This window comes from Condylura cristata, unplaced genomic scaffold (genome assembly GCF_000260355.1).
Source record: "Condylura cristata isolate star-nosed mole 26May11 unplaced genomic scaffold, ConCri1.0 scaffold00006, whole genome shotgun sequence".
Taxonomy (NCBI): domain Eukaryota; kingdom Metazoa; phylum Chordata; class Mammalia; order Eulipotyphla; family Talpidae; genus Condylura; species Condylura cristata.
Genome location: NW_004567107.1, coordinates 50,059,586 through 50,069,952, shown reverse-complemented (window position 1 = coordinate 50,069,952; position 10,367 = coordinate 50,059,586).

The window sequence follows — 10,367 nt, the reverse complement described above, 5'->3', positions numbered from 1 at the left end:
TCAGTGCTGTGCCTCAACCTGCTGCACCACCCAGTATTTCTTTAGATGACTTTTAAATTCGTCTCCACATCAACTCCCAGAGCACTTTGCATCTGATTCTGTGTGAACTTTGCTGACACTTGCGTGAGTGTTCGCTGGCACACAGGTGAGTGAAGGACCCAGCTGGAGATCACTGAACAGGGAGAGCCACCTTGCTACGGAACATCAGGGCAGCTGGCTCTTACTGCTTAGCGACAGTCGGAGGAAAGTAACTGAGCACACCCTGTCTTGTCCCCTCTTTCTCCCACTCCCCTGCTCTATGTCTCAGATCTATGGTTTTCCTGCAAGTTTTGTCTATTTTTTTTTTTTTAAAACTCTTTGTTTGTTTTCCCTATATTCCCTCTGTACGTGAAACCATCCAAGATTTTTCTTTTTCCTCTGGCCTGTGTTACTGAGCATAATTCCTTCCAGCTCCATCCAAGTTGCTGCAAATGGTATGAATTTATCTTTTTGATTGCTGAGTAGTATGCCATTGTATAGATCTACCACATCTTCTTGATCCAGTCATTTGTTTGGGGCATTTAAGTTGTTGCCCTGATGAGGGATTACCTACATTGTAGCATATGAAACTTTCAAATTCACGGTAGAGGGTCTGAACCCAAATTTGTCTGATATTTCACTGGGACAGGAGAGGTGCTAGAGTGTTTATGTTTGAAAAGTTAATGGGAATAAGTGACCTCCTACATAGAGGAGATGTATGCAGGGGAAAGAGCAGAGAGTTGACTGCTGGAGTGATGTTCTTGTGTAACCAGCACAGGCTGGGAACTAGGTTGAAGTGAGGTTGGCCATTCATAGGAGCGTTGACTGGTTGGTTAGAGAATATGGGAAACTTGTAGGGTTGGTGGAGGGTAGCAGAAGGTCATCAGTAAATAGAGAGTAAGACTAGAGAGGAAGTGATGGGTAGAGATGATGTGATCAGGAAAAAAGCAGGGACATGTGGTTCCTAAAGGGACCCAGAGGTTCTTGGCTAGGACTAGAGTGAAGCTCCAGTGAAGAGCATTTTCCTCCAGATGCAGGGGACATGCAACTCAGAGACTACAGCCTTATCTGAAAGAAATACAGAAGTGGCCCTCCCTGGTGGTGCAGCAGGTTAAAGCACAGCATTAAGAAGCTAAAGCCACTTCCGCATGAGTTCCATTTCCGCCTGCCCCGGAGGTGACCACATGGCAAGGCAGACCTCTCCTGACCTGCCTGCTGCTGTACTTTGTGGATCTGCCTGTTCTGTTCCCGGCTCTGTGTCTGGTGAATCCTCTCACCCTCCGCATCTCTGGCCTGTACCCCAGTTCTGTATGAATAAATAAATAAATCTTTTTAAAAAAGAAAGAAAGAAAGAAATACGGAAGCAAGAGGGGCCAAAGACTGATGGTGAGTTCAAGGGCATGACTAGATACTGGGGTTTTGCCCAGGTGAGAACAAGTCCTCAAGTAGAGTGGAATCCTTTGAGGCCAATAAAATGAGCATGGTGGGATGTTGCCTGCATGGAAGACTTATATGATGAGTGCGGTTGAAATACATTGTCCACAGTCTGGTTTGCACTGATCCAAACTAATCAGGTGGGCAGCTGGCTGAAAGGCTGCCTTAAATGCAGGTTGTGGTTTGAGTCCCATGTTGGGTGGATGTTTTTTGCTAGAGAACTAGAAAAGAGAGTTCAGGGGAAGGAAGGAAAGAGGAAGGAGAAGATAATTAAATTATATGAGCATGGAGACTCATGTGAAAAACAGTTTTCTGTCTTCATCTCTTTGAGTCTAGCTAAAGATCTATTTTTGTGTGTATCTTTCTGAAGAACTAGTTCTTGATCTTATCGCTCCTTGGCATTATCCTTTAGCTTTTTATTTCATTCATTTATGCTCTTATTTTTTATTTACTTCCACTAACTTTGGTTTCGTTTGTTCTTTTTCAGGTTGCTTTAGGTGTAGATTTAATTGTTTATTTGAGTTTTTCTTGTTTCTTGTGTTGCGATTTATTCTCACTATGGCTTTTGCAGCCTTCTATATATTATATATCTTTATTTTTGTCTCTGAGTAACACTGAAAATATTCCATGTACACTCAAAAAGGATGTAAATTCTTCTTTTTGGGGTGGAATGTTCTGTAAGTACCTATTATACTCATCTGATCTAGCTCCTCCTTTAAGTATTGTTTCTTATTTTTTGTCTTCTTGATGTGTCCATAGTTGTGAGTGGAATGTCACAACTGTCATTATTATGCTGTTATCAATGTCCTTCTTTAGTTCTATTAGTAATTTTTTTTGTGTTTTGATGTTACATCATCTGATATATACATGTATATATATATTTATAATGTGTTAATAATTCTTATTTTATCAAGTTCTTATTGTGTAGATCCTGTTATTACTTTTTTTAACTGGAAATCTGTTTTATCTAATGTAAGTATACCTAGAACTGCCTTTTTTGATTACCATATGCTTGTAGAATTAGCTTCCAAATTTTTACTGTAAGCTTGTATTTGCCTTTACACAAGTTCCCTGTAGAAAATAGAATGTTTGTTTTCTAATCTATTCAGACACACTTACCCTTTAATTGGTGAATTCAAACCATTTACGGTTACAGTGATCATTGAAATATAAGTCCTTATTGCCATTTTGATATATTTTGTACATTTTTTATGATTTATCAGTGGTCCTTTATATTTTCTCTTATTCTCTTCTTTGTGCTTTGATGTCTTTCTTTTGTATTATGTTTGGGTTCCCATTTCAATTTCTTATGTTTCTTCTATGGATTTTGTTCTGAGGCTATCCTAAGGTTTATGTCTACACTTCTGTACTTGTTACTTAATGAATGAACTGATTTCAAACTTGTTCTGATGGTCCACAGTTTTACTCTCCTACCCCTCTGTATTGTATGTTTTTGATGTTTTACTGCATCTAGATAGAATTTCATTTCATTTTATGAGTCCCTTTAGGATTTATTGTAAGACCTTGAACCATGTGGGAGAAAGGCCAGTGATGAATTCTTTTAATTTTGGTTTGTTTATAAAGTTCTTTATGCCTCACTCAATTCCAATTGATAAGTCTAATAGGATAAAGTATTCATAGTTGGAAATCTTCTTTCAGGATTTCAAATATATCATGCCATTCCATTCTCTCCAGCAATTTTTCACTGAGAAATTTGCAGATAATCTTTAGAGGTTTCCTATTAAAGACATTTTTCTCTGGTTGCTTTTTGTCTTTATCATTAGTTGTTAGCAGTTTAATTATACAAGTAATTATAGTATGTCTTGAAATGTGTTTGCTTGTATTTATTTTGTTTGAACTTTTGTGAATCTCGGATCAAGATATCTGTACTCTTTCCCAAGTTAGGGAGCTGCTTGGCTATTGTTTCTTTAATAAAAATTTTAACTCCCTCTCTTTTATCTTTTCCTGGGACTCTTATGGTGCAGTTATTGCTTCTATTGCTGTCACTCCATAGGTACCCTTATACTACTTTTTACTCTTTAATTTCTTTTTTTTCTTTGTGGTCTTTTTGTGTGTTTTCCACTGTTTTGTAGTCAACTTTGATGGTTTTATTAGCTGCTCCTTTTGCCTGTTGTTGTGTCCTTCTATTTTACTTGTTTGTTCAGTATAGAATTCTTTAAGCTTCCTTTTGAAGCTTTCTTACATATTCTCTATCCTTGTTGCAATTCTCATTTTGTGCTTTATTTTGATAAGCATAATTAGAACTGTTGCTGTCAACTCTTCATTAGGTAAATTACCTAGGTCTGCTGAATTTGATTTTCCCCTGGGATGGGGGTGGGGTTTTCCATCATTTGTGATATATTCCTCTGTCTCTTCATTTTTAGTTATTATGGATTGCGCTAAACAGCTTCCTTTCCTTAACTTTAAGTGTTGGCCTTTTATTCAATTTACAAGATGCATGTTATAATCCTCAGTTGTTTGCCAGTATCCTGGGGGTCACTTTGTAGACTGATGCCTCTGTACCTGTCTGGATGACTGGAGCTCTAATGTTGCTAAAAGGTTAGAGGCAGGGAGTGGGGCCCCAAAAGGTCTATACTAGAATAGGCGAAGTCTTCAAGTCTCCTAAGGAGCTGAGGTGCCTAAACTGGGGTGGTGAAGAGGGAATCTCTGTGCTAATCCTTAATCTCTACAACTGGTCTTCAGTCAGTTTCTCCAAAGCCTCCAGGTGATACCCCTCAACTAGGGTCTACTTCTGTTTTTCAGATTCCATGACCTGTAATTTTCCAGGAGTATGGGAAGGAGCAGAGTGAGCTGGGCAGTACGTTTTCCACTGTGCAGAGGCTGCAGTCCCAATGGCCACCAAAGGCAGGTTGGGGAGTGGGAGGGTCTTGTGTTTCTTGGGTATGGAGGTGCTGCCCATAAAAAATTGCTGTCCGGGCCCTCCCTTGTGGCGCAGCGGGTTAAATCACTTTACTAAGAAGCTTGAGTCACTTCCGCATGAGTTCGATTCCCACCTGCCCCGGAGAAGATCCACATGGTGTGGCAGACCTCTCCTGACCCGCCCGCTGCTCCCCTCAGCAGTGTACTTCATCGATCTGCCTGTTCTGCTCCCCACTCTGTCCCAGGTGAATCCTCTCACCCTCCGCATCTCTGGCCTGTACCCCAGTTCTGTACGAATAAATAAAATAAATCTTAAAAAAAAAAATGCTGTCCTTGCATCCCTCTGTTAGTCATGGTCTCTCAGGAGTTGTGGCACCAGTGGAGGGGACTGTGGTTGGGAGTCTCCTGGGAAGCGCGAGGGTGGGGGTGAGTGGGGGGTGGTCTGTTAGCTCTGCTCCCTATGTCATTCATGTCTTGAATCTTCCCTGAGGCTGCTGCTGCCAGGACCTTGATGGTGTAAACTGATTAGAGGCAGCAAGCCCAGTAGGTGACTGTTACTGTGGTAGCCCCAGGTCAGGGCGGAGCAGGTATTTCCACTAACACAGAAGCCAGCTTAGTATTGAACTTCTACGTGTGTTGTCTTCTCACAAGTTTCTCTACCCAGGTCTCTCCTACTGGTTCAAGCTCTAGCTGCCTGCATAGGAGGGTGGGTGAGTATGGCTCCATACTGGAGGTTATAAGGGAGATACAAATTTCCCTAAGTGACTGAGGTGCAGGGTGTTTCACCCTCTGTCCCTGATTCCTTGGGCAATTTCTTGTAATATGACATCTGCGCTCCTCCGTGTCTGTCTCCTGCCCTGGCGTTCAGCTGTGGGTCTCTACTCCTCTGAAACCCATAGTTCTCCTGTGGTAGGCACCTTTGTTTTCCACTCCTCATTGTGTGCTTCCCCACTACTCCCCACCTCCACCCCCCATGCAGTCCACAGGTTCTAAAGTCCCAATGTAAATGTGAGCACTTCAGTTACAGAAACAAAGTCTCCATGTCCCAGCCACCCTCCCTCCCTCTCATGGCACTGCCCCAGTAACATTCCAAGCAAATTGTATTATGGTTTTTCCTGCCTTCTCTGCTGTGTAGCTTTTCCTTATAAGAACAACACTCCTCTTTTCATTTTTTATCTATATAGTATTTTGTTGTATATGTGAGGAGGAAGCAAACAGCCCTTTATTCTTCTACAATCTTGCTGGAACTACTTTATTACTTTTTTTATTTTGAACTAATTGTGCATTTATAGGAAGTTACAAATAAGAATGTGCACAGGGAGGTCCCATGCATCCTTCATCTTACTTTTATTTTCCCCTTTGGAAGTGTAATGTGTAAATATTAAAAGATCTCAAAGAGAACACAAGCATATAGCATTACAATCAACTAAACATTTTTTTTCCAAGTTGATTCTGTGCATCAATGAAATATGGGTATAATTGAGTTATTAAAACAACCTTCTTTTCTTTCCCTAACGTCTAAGTCAGAAGTCTTCCTGGGGGTGGGTAGAACAGGTGAAGGGAGGCAAGAGATATAGAGGTTCAATTATATAATAAATTGTAAAGATATGATAGAAAGCATAGAAATTATAGTAAATAATATTGTAATATATAGTTAAGAGTTACGAGGGGGGTGCATCCTAAAATTGACCTTTGTAAGGTAATGGGTGGTCACTTCCTGTAATCATTTCACAGTGTATAAAAACATTGAATTATTTTGTTGTATTCTTGAAACCTGTATGTTATATGCCAATTATATATCAATCTTTTTTTAAACTTCCTGTGAAATACCATATATAACCCAGCAGTATCTCTCCTAGATATTTATCCAAAGGATATGAAAACACAAATTCAAAAAAGATTTATGAATACCTATGTCCATAGCAGCATTATCCACAATTGTTAAGACATGAAAACAACCTCATCTACAAATGACTGGATAAAGAAGTGGTATATATACTTTAGGGATTAACACTCAGCTGTTAAAAAGATGTGTTACAGGGTAGCCCAGAGTAGACTGGGTTGCCTGTCTGTGGGGCCTCACCAGCGCTCACAATTCAGTTATACCGCAGGTTTGCAGAAAAGGGTCAATAACGGGTTTATTTACAAAAGGGGAAAGGAATAGGAAATAACCAAGGGAAAGAGAGTGGGATACAAAGTAACTAGAATACCTTATGGCTAGGATGACTGAACACACAGAGTTACTGCAGTCAGGAGAGCTGCTCCCCAAGCGAGCGAGTAAGAAATGCAATCACGCTCTATTTATACCCCAAATGTCCCAGAATTCCTGCTAGCTCCGCCCTTGGGTCCTCGCATTTCTCTTCCTGGTACTGCTGGTAGTTATAGTTTCCAATCACTGGAATAGGGGATAGTGTCCAGAAAGCGGGAGTAGGGGGTGGAGTACATGAGACTCTGCAGAGTTCCTTTAGGACATCCTTCCCCTTAACAGATGGAGTCTTTTGTGACAACATGAATGGAACCTGAGATGATGATAAGCAAGCCAAGAGTGTAACACACTCAGAAGGTTTCTCTCATATGTGGAATATAAGTAACCAAATCAAACTAACAAGTCACAATAAAAACAACTCTCAAACTCTACAAAGTACACTGGTTACCCAAGGGAGGGGGATGGGAGGGGGTAGTAGAGTGGAGGTGACATGATAGCAAGTTGGGTGCTAGAACTTTGGTGGTGAGTGAGGCAAGGCTTACACATATGGAGGTGCAGAAGTACCCTGAAATACATACATACATACATATATATAGTTATATATGTGTGTGTACATACATATATATAGTTGTGAACATATATATATAGTTTTGTAAATGATAGTAAATCAATAAAAGGAAATAAAACTTGAAAAAATGATAAATAACAAATACTTTAGTGATTTCCAAAGTCTACAGAAGGAGAAACATTTTGTGTCAATAGAAATGGTTTGTCTTTGTACACATTTATCAAAAGTCAAAGAATTGAACACCTTTTCTAAAAATCATTTTTTTAAAGATTTATTTATTTATGCATACAGAGCTGGGGTACAGGCCAGAGGTGCATGGGCGGTGAGAGGCTTCACCAGACACAGAGCTGGAAGCAGAATAGGCTGACTGACAAAGGACACTGCTGAGGGGAGCAGTGGGCGTGTCAGGAGATGCCTGCTGCACCATGTGGGTCACCTCCTGGGGCAGGCGGGGATCGAACTCACGATGAAGTGGCTTTAGCTTCTCAGTGCTGTGCTTTAACCCGCTGCGCCACCAGGGAGGACCAGAACTGAACACCTTTAAGGAGTGGAATTTCATTTGTATAAGTAGTCCCTCAATAAGACTTTTATTTATTTCTTTTTTGAGTTGAAGTTTGTTTTTTAAATTTGTTTCATTTTAATTATTTTCTTATATCATTGCTATTTGATTTCTCTCCTCAGGTGTAGTCCCTGTAGTTCTCCCACCACCACAGCACCTGTGAGTCATTACCATAGCCTGTGGTGCACCCCCCCCCCCGCTCCCCCATTGACTCGGTGTCTCAAATCTATGGTCAGCTTGCAAGTTTTGTCTTTTTCCTGACCCTTTGTTCGGTTTCTCTATATTCCGCATATAAGTGAAACCATCTGATATTTATCTTTTCCCTTCTGCCTTATTAAATAAACCTTGCTTTTCACAGGAGACTAAGGAAAGAAATCTCCCCGTGTCAGTAGCCACAATTTTGGCACATTCTTATGAACAGCTACATAACAATAGGAAAATAGATTTATGTTCAGAAAATGTGGCAACTTTTAGAAACTTGCTAAAGAAAAATTACTATAATGTAAAACGTAACACATTTCAATTCCAGATTCACTTATCAAAAAAAGGAAAATAAAAAGCCAAGTTCTGAGGAAAGCTCAGATTCATTTTCTTGGTTTTAATTAAATTATCTTTCTTTAGAAACAAAATACCTGCCTCTGGGAAAAACTGCAGGTGGATCATTACTTTATGTCTCCAACTTTAATGATCAGTTGTTTCCATCCTATAAGGTACTCAGTCTCCTTGCTTGGGAAGACAAGAAGTCTGCACTCGCCTCAAAAATGGCCTTTTGTCCAGCATGCTGGATGCTGCCCAGGAATCCCTTGGGGAACCCCAGGGGTCACAGAGCAGCAATGGAAAGGCAGTGAGAGCCTGCTGCAAGTGGTGGGGAGCAGGGTCCTGTCTAATCAGCCTGTGGTTTGAGGTTGGCTGATCTCCCAAAGAGGACATTGAGGTGCCTGTGACCACCCCTTTGACAGCACAGCCACACAGAGCCTGTGAAGATCAGCCTGGTGGATGGATGCTGGCAGGAGAAGCAGATGAGGGCAGGACAGTCTGGCAGCCCAGAGCCTGGATGTATCTCTTCTCTGCAGCCCTCAGATCAGGTGTTCTGACTTGAGGGGATTGTGGCGTGCTGTGAGGGCACTTGAGGGTAAAGGGAAATAGCTCAGGTCCCCCTGAATCCCCAGAGAGGGTGGAAAGCCAGCACTGCTTTCCTCAGAAAAATCAACATGATTTAATACTTCTTTGCCCCATTTCACCTCTCATGCCACAAATTCTCTGTGCTTTCCAAGCCCCATGAGAGGCTCCCCTGAACTTTCTGAACTTTCTGCCATATCTGGATAAATGATTGGATAACTGAGTATTTCAAATGGATTCTTGAGACTCACACTTCCTATAGTTAACTAGACTTGTTATTTTCCTCCCTTCCCCCATTTTTGGGTTCTCCAGGACTCCCAAATCTGGAAGCTAGAAGCCATTGTTGACCCCTCTCCCCATGACCCCCCACACCCAGAGCCAGCCTCAGTTCTCTGTAATAACTCTTGATCCCATCACCCTTCTTCAGGGCTTGACTGCTTCCTACATTTTTGGCAAATGAGAGAACTCAAAATGCTTCGCAGGCATCACCGAGCAGCAGTTGGTGAATTCTCTGGGATAAATTTCAGACTTTTGTCTTCTGGAGTCAGTTGCGGAACATGGGGGAAGAGACTAGAGGCAGCAGGGAGAGGAGAATGGAGTCAGGGAGTCCTTTCTCCTGTAGAGAAAGGAAGTTGACATAGAAAACTGACATTGGGGGCATAGCAGAGATTTCACTCAGGAAGTGTGCATAATACTCCATGATTCTCCCCACAAATGTTCCTCATCAGTCATTAGTGATTTTTGAGTTTAATTGATGTTTTCAACATGTTGCTAGTCTTTAGACCCCTATCAGGTGAGATTCATTCAGCTGTGACTCCAGTCAAGCTGGCTTCTCACTCTGGCTTCTTTCTGTGAGCCCAGCTTGCTGGATCCCTACAGTTTCTACACCATGTCAGCATGTGTGGACGTCCCACTTCCGTGAACACCAACACAGGCTCCCAAATGGTAAGTGGTCAGCCCCAAGACATGCAGCTAGAGAGCGAGCACAGGGCAGTTTGTGGTCTTTCAAGTTCTGTCAGGGGCCCCTGGTCTCCTGTTCCCTGGCATTTCCCAGCCATGCAAGTGAAGTGCAGAGATTCATCACTTCCAGCCCCGCCTCTTTGTCTCCTATGGCTCACACATTTGTGTATAAATGCCAAGGCCTCTCACTGGTTCCTCCTTCCCTTGCTTTCTTTGTCATCTTTCATTTCCCACGGAGTCAGCAACTCATCAAAAAGGGGTAACCCCACCATACCACTGCCAATGGACACTCCCAGCAGATACACCTGTGTGTTTGCCATACAGTGTGCCAAGCACATTAAAGGGCCCAGAGGCAGAAGTAGTGGTGGTGGGCTGAGCAGCGTTCTCAAGTCAGTACCCTCCTAAGTCTGGTTCTGCTGGGAGGGGCCCTTCAATGGAGAACAGCAGCGAAAGTGACCAGGTACCTCAGAGCTGGTGGCCCTGGAGAGCAGGAAGGTACCTATCTGAACCCTTTCCATCTCCTTGCTCCTGTCCCCCCACTTCCCACGCCCCCATGGAGTCTCTCCTGCTTGTCATGACTTTGGGCAAAGATGGTTGTGAGCTGAATGAAACATGGACTGTGT